Genomic DNA, 6,839 nt, shown 5'->3' with positions numbered 1-6,839 from the left:
ATAATAGACTGCATACAGTTCTCCCTCCCGACACATGCACTTTCATGCACACACATGAACACAACACACTTTGATCTGCTTTGTATTTTTTGTTCTGTAATAGGAACGTGTCTATTCTGGTTTTAGTATGATACTTGACACTTTAATGATTTTATCTTGGTGCAACATCTTTAACACTGTAATTTATTTTCAAGAAATTATTTGCCTTTTAGACAAGTTTATTCTTCAAAATATATTTTGGAATTATTTCATCAAAGATCAGAATAAATATAACAGCACCTGAGTATTTTTGTGATAATTCTTTAAAAATAAACTAGTGTAATTTTTATTTCAGATTTGAGATTTTCTTAAGACTCTTGTTATCCTAAACAGATTTTTAATATAAGATAGATATTTTAATAGTACGTTTTGATGATCTATTAAAAATGTGATTCGTCTGTCACAGTCTTAAAATTTTCAACTATTGCAGAATGATGTCACCTACTGAATAAAGAGTCCCATTTTTTGAAGAACTTAAACTTTCTCCTTAGAGGTGTAAGAGAGATTAATACATCTCTATGTAGTAAGCACATTGAAATATACACCATAGCAGGATTTTAGAGGTTATTAGCTATTGTCTTTAGAATATTAGTATAAAGCTCTGTTACAAAGCACTGTTTAAAAGAAAACAATGAAAAAGAAGAACAAAGTTGACTAACTACACTATATGACTAAGACTTGCAATATGGCTCCAATATCAAGACAGTATATATTGGCATAAATATAGACATAGAGATAAATGCATCATAATTGGAAACCAGGTTATACCTACCAATATTTGGGCAACTGTTTTTGGAAAAGGTGTAAATGTACTTCAATGGGGGAAAGATAGTCTTTTCAACAATTGCAAATAATTGAACCTCTATCTATACCTTGAACCATACTCAAAAATTAACTTAAAATGAATCATAGATATAAATTAAGCTAAACCTACACATTTCTAGAATATAACATAGAAGAAACTTTGTGATCTTGGGCTCAGAAAAAATTTCTTAGAAAAAATAAAAAATGCACAAATTATAAAAGAAAAAATGATAAATTAGACTTCATTAGAATTAAAAGCATTTACTCTTCTTAAAGTAACTATTTTTAAAGGTTTAAACAAGTCACAGACAGGAAGAAAATATTTGCAAAACAGAGTTGACATCGTATTTGTTCCTCCAATGTATTTTAATAAACTTAGAACTCAACAGTAAGAAAACGATCAAATTTTCAAAAAGAGCAAAAGATTCGAAAAGACACTTTACCAAAGAAAAAAGCCAAATGACAGACAGGCAACACAAAACAATGCTCAACATCATTATTGACTGGGGAAATAGAAATTACAATAAAATTCCACTACACAAAGCTTAAAATAGCTCATGAGGATGTAGAGCGACTGGAAATCTCAGACATTGCCTATGGGAATGCAAAAAAAGTAGTCCCTTTGGAAAACAGTCTGGTAGTTTCTGCTTAAGTGAAACATACAAACAAATATATTTATGAACCGCTATGTATTTACCCAGATAAATGAAAATATAGGCCTGTACAAATATATATACATGAATGGTTATAGTGATTTTATTCATAAATGTTAAAAACTGGACACAACACAAATGCCTGTTAACTAGTGAATGAATAAACAAAGTACTTCCATTCAGTGTAATACAATTTATCACTAAAGAGGAATTAACATGCAAAAATGCAGATACATCTTAAAATAGCGCTAGGAAAAGAAGTTTACACAAAAGACCACATACTGTGTGATTACAATTTTATGACATTTTAGTAAAGACAAACATATGACGACAGTAATGTCAGTAGCAGCCAGCCAGGTTGGGAAAGTGGATTGACCATAAACAGCCATGAAAATATTTTTCTGTTGACTGTGGTGGTGGTTACACACTTAGAATATTTGTCAAAACTCATAGAAAATGGTGCCTCTTCATGTAAGTTATACTTCAATAAACTTGACCTTTAAAAGAGTAGAGAATGATGCCTTGACTAAAGGAGATACTGACCTTGTAACTTGGGTGGAGTTTTCTAACTTTGAAATCTCAGTGTACCTATCACACTATTGAAAATAATCGTAGCGCATACAAAATGCTTGACATAGAGCCTCCTTCTGAGTAAGTGTTAGTTATCATAAAAAGGATGTGATGATCATATCCCACTTAGCAAGAGGAGTGAGGAGTGGTAATGAGGTAAGTTAAAGTGCACAAATGTTAACTCTTTTTTTAAGATGAACAGGAAAAACCCATGTACCCAACACTTTTGAAGCTAAGTCTTATCTTGTCAAATAGATTCAAATAGAAGATTCTCACAGCTTACAGAAGGTAATTTAAAAAGTTTCATTGCCAACACAGGAAAAATATAAACTATAAATATATGTGTGTGTATCATATACAGTTTGTTAATTGAAGTGTGAATGCAGTAGAAAGAGGGTATGAGTAATAGGTGGCTTAAGCCAAATTTAGTTTAGTCATATCCTTGCTCTGCCAATATACCTCAAGTTTAAATGGTATCACTGAAGCTGTTTCAGACTTGAATTGCTCCAAAGCATTATTCTTGTGCCAACTGGGCTGAAATCTGGTGGTAGTTTACTTCTGCAGCCAGATAGGCAGTATCTTTTATGTTTTATTTATTTATAGTATCACTTAAGCCATGCATAACTTTATATGCACTTATAAAGCTAAACTCACAATTTGTGAAGCAAACTTATGATGGGATGTAAGCAGTTTACAATGTGAAACACATTATTGGATAAGAAAAGTTATTAGAGAGAGTGTAGTAAATTAAACATTCAGCCCCACACAAGCTATTTGATTGCCACATGGAACAAGTAACGCTAGAGGTCTTAACCAATTTTTGTGACTTTTTCATGGACAAATTTATTTCAAATTTGACTCTGATTCCATAAATTTAGCTCCTCACTGCACCCAAGTAATGATGAGAAAATCCTCTTCTTTTCCTAGAATCTAATAACAGAAAACAAATGCTAGTTATCTGTCACCCATTCAAGAGGCAGATTCGTGGTAAAGACCCAGATTATCTATGACCTCCAAAGCTATAAGGATTTTTTGTTTGTTTTTCCATTACACCTTATGACCTTTCTTTAGAATACTTATCCTGTTAAGGAGATGGATAGTATATGTTTACAGTGTGGCTATACTCATTTTTTAAATACTCAAGGATTTGAATTTTTAAATGGTAGATTTATAATTGGTATTTTTATTTACCATTTAACATTTAATGACAATGAATTATGAGCTCAAGTGCCTAGGAAATGTCTCCTCTTGTCCATAGATCATAAACAACTTGACTTGAGGGATAAGTAATGGTTAGTTTGAAATCTTCCGTTAAGAATAACTGCTCACTGAAAATCAATAAAAAAATGAACTCACATAGTTTTGTGATTCTGATGCAATCTAACAGAAGTTATTCAAGCTATTATAAAATAAGCCATCAATTAATATTATGAGTAGTTGTAATTATGTAAGCAACATAACCACAGTACAGAGGAAATAGTTGCCATAATTTCATTCCCCTAAGACAACTATTGTCGTTTTATAGCCTTTTAAATGTGAATGCAACTTTTGCAGTGTAGTCTTTTACAAAGTAAAACAGACCTGAATTTCTATAAAGCTCCACCAACTATGACCTAATGGCCCCTAACTTTTGACCAGTGAGCTAAGAATGATTTTTATGATGTTAAATACTGAAAATTGAAAACAGAAAAATATTTCATGCCATGTGAAAATAATATGAAATTTAAATTTCAGTGTTATAATTTTTTGAAATACAGGCATGCTGATCTATTTATGTATTGTCTGTGGCTGTTTTTGTGCTACATGGGGCTGAAACTAGGCTAAGGCAATTTAGGTACTCACCTCAGGCACAGAACCTAAGGGTGGGGAGGGGTGCAAAAAGTTCAGTCATGAAGATAAATCATATCTAATGCAATATGTTAAAAATTAAAATTAATTCAAAAGAAGTTATAAGCAAAATATCTAAATATTATTAAGACAGCATAAGTTCTACAACAACAGAACTGAGCAGTTGTGACCAAGACTGTACCACCTGCAAACCTAAAATATTAACTATATTTAGTTTATTTGCTAACTCTTACTCTACAACATTTAGGCCTTAGAGTTATTTTCATATTTCCTCTTAACAGTTTCTACTTTAGAATATAATGTAGATTAGTAAAGTTTTGTTTGACAAAGATATTCCTTGCCAAAGACTCTTTGTCAATCAGAAAAGAAAAAATAAAATAAAATAAAATATATGTGGACAATAATATGGCAAGCATAAACTCTTTTTTATTCTTACTGTGGTTTTCTTAAAAGGAGGAGGAGAAAAAGGAGGAGCAGGAGTGGAGAAGAAGGAAGTCTTAGGCTGCATGACCCGGAAGATATTCTGTGGAAAGGGTTGATTTTATCTAATATGATACCAAATAAGATACAAGTGTGGGAGGCCATAAAGGCTTATAAAGACCATCACTCACCCATATTTACCGAACAATGGTTGTTCTAAAAAAATTACTTTTCCTTTAATGTTCTGTATTGAGTATTCTCCACCATAATCGCACTCTGAATAAGTTAAAGATGTGAGGCACCAAGCCTTAGATATTATCTAAACTCTTAACAACAGAGGAATAGACTCTGCCAAGCCTCAGGCTACACTTCTCCATTATTTTCAAAAACTAGTTACCTAATGACAGTTGCTTGGACATTAAGCCTAATGCTAACTATTGGAGATACTTCATACCCTGTCATATGCTTAAATATCAGAGGGAATATTCTAAAAACCTGATTTCTAAAGATTACTTTAGAAATTCTTACTTGTTTCTCTGAACTCTAATTTTTTCACACATCAGTTTTTATAAATAATTTGCTTCTTACTGCCATTAAGAAGGGGTAAGCTGACAGTTTCTCATATTTGCTCAAAGAAATCTTTGACACCAGTTTGTCAGAAGTCTTTTATTACTGTTGAGAAACTTGAGAAAAATATTTCCTGGAAAACACACTCAGGATTCCCTGTCCCTTGGGAGTCATTCTGCTTTAGGAAGATTCTGTTCTGTAACAAGGATTCATGTGCTTGTTACCAATGCAAAGTTATGTTTTACCTGCTTTTCTAAAAACAGGAAGATTGCATAGTATTTTATTTTTATTTTTTTCCTAAAATGGAAGTGGTAATTAAGCACAATATTTTAAAATCGTATTCTAGTTTTGTAAACAAAAATGTTTAATTCTACAGATTTGCAACAAATTAAAGAATGAAAATTTTTGTATTGTCATCGTATTACTACATATAACTGACATTTAGCTGGACGCAGTGGCATGCACCTATAGTCCCAGCTACTTGGGAGGCTGAGGCAGGAGGATCACTTGAGCCCAAATTCAAGACTGTATCACACTACACTTGTGCCTGTAACTAGCCACTGCACTCCATCCTGGGCAACATAGTGAGATCCTGTCTCTAAAATAAAGTGACGTTTTATTTTTGCAACTGTGGTAAACACTGAAGGACTTTACACATATTTGTGATTTTAAATTGTTTATTTACCTATCAGAGGTTCAGAGTGGCAAGCTTTATAAACATTCTAAATTACATACTGATCAATCAACTCAATTACGTAGTATGGTTAGAGCATCTAGTATCTTATAAAACTTACCTTTGAGGTCTGTCACCAGCAATTCCACCTTTACTAAAATAAAATATTTAAAGAATTCTAGAATTTAAATATTATGAAAAATTGATATTATGTCAAGTTTAACATTGTAAAATTACTCAAAGGCATAATATGTACCTGAAGAAATGCATGGCATCTTTGCTATGTAGAGTGGTTATTAAGTGCTCAGTGGTTGGCTCAGCATTTTTCTGTGTGTATGCAGTGAATTGCATAGAGTTCTTTTCTGATAAATATTTGCTGAATAAATAAACTTAGTAGATTGAACAAACACTGATAAAGTCATGTTAACACAGGCTATCAATGTGAACCTTGACAAAGCCTCATTAAGCATTTTAAACCAGTCTTCATTAAAACCTGAGTCTATATTAGAAATATGTATACAGATAAACAGATAATTAGGTATATAAAGTACATAATAACTCTGTAAGTAAATTTAGGTTCATGCATAAAAGAATCAGAAAGTTTATTTAAGGCTTTATGTCTAACAGGAAATATAGCAATCTCTATCTTTTCCATTTTGATGATAATTTGGATTCGGAGTAACATTTCAAGTGAAATTTCTTAAGGCACATTAAATATCCATTGTATTCAGGGCTATCACTCTGAGCGGATGCTGGTGGAATGTTGGCTCATTCTGTAATATCAGACTGTCGGATGGCTTTCATGTGTAATGTCTTCTCCCTATCATAACCTCTAGGTGGTCCCATAAGCAATTCTCCAAATCAAAGGACTGACAGACAATTAACATTTTGAAGTAGTTACTAAAGAAAGAACAGCATTAGAAACTTTGAGAATTTTAAATAGATTTTAAATCTACTTATACCATTAGGTATACTTTCTCTCAGGTCAGAAACGTGAAAAACACCTGGAAATACCTGAAGAGTTTGTTTCAAAGAATACAAATGGTATGTTGAACAGAAGCACTCGAAGTGCTAAAGAACAAAAATGAAACACTCATCTGGGCATCAAGAGATGTGTATTTTCTTCTCAGCGGAGCTAATGACTGGTTTTGTGATCCTGGACAAGTCACTGACTTTGTCTTGGCCCTTCAGTTTTTCACCTGTTAAATGAGAGAAGTCACAGATGCGTTTGATTATTGTAAACCCTGAGAGTTTAAGCCCTAATG

The 6,839-nt window shown here is 32.4% G+C and overlaps 1 long non-coding RNA gene across 2 annotated transcripts in view; it reads right to left on the bottom strand.

Moving 5' to 3' along the window:
• Nucleotides 1-1,088: 1,088 nt before the first annotated feature.
• Nucleotides 1,089-6,839, bottom strand: part of LOC123569112 (uncharacterized) — a 63,481-nt gene continuing 57,730 nt past the window's right edge. For both annotated transcript variants that reach the window (XR_010581612.1, XR_006692639.2), the window contains one exon: nucleotides 1,089-6,773. This is a non-coding gene — a long non-coding RNA (uncharacterized lncRNA). The remainder of the gene's footprint in view (nucleotides 6,774-6,839) is intronic.

The sequence above is a fragment of the Macaca fascicularis genome, chromosome 15 (genome assembly GCF_037993035.2).
Source record: "Macaca fascicularis isolate 582-1 chromosome 15, T2T-MFA8v1.1".
Taxonomy (NCBI): domain Eukaryota; kingdom Metazoa; phylum Chordata; class Mammalia; order Primates; family Cercopithecidae; genus Macaca; species Macaca fascicularis.
This window is presented reverse-complemented; position numbering and strand designations above follow the sequence as displayed.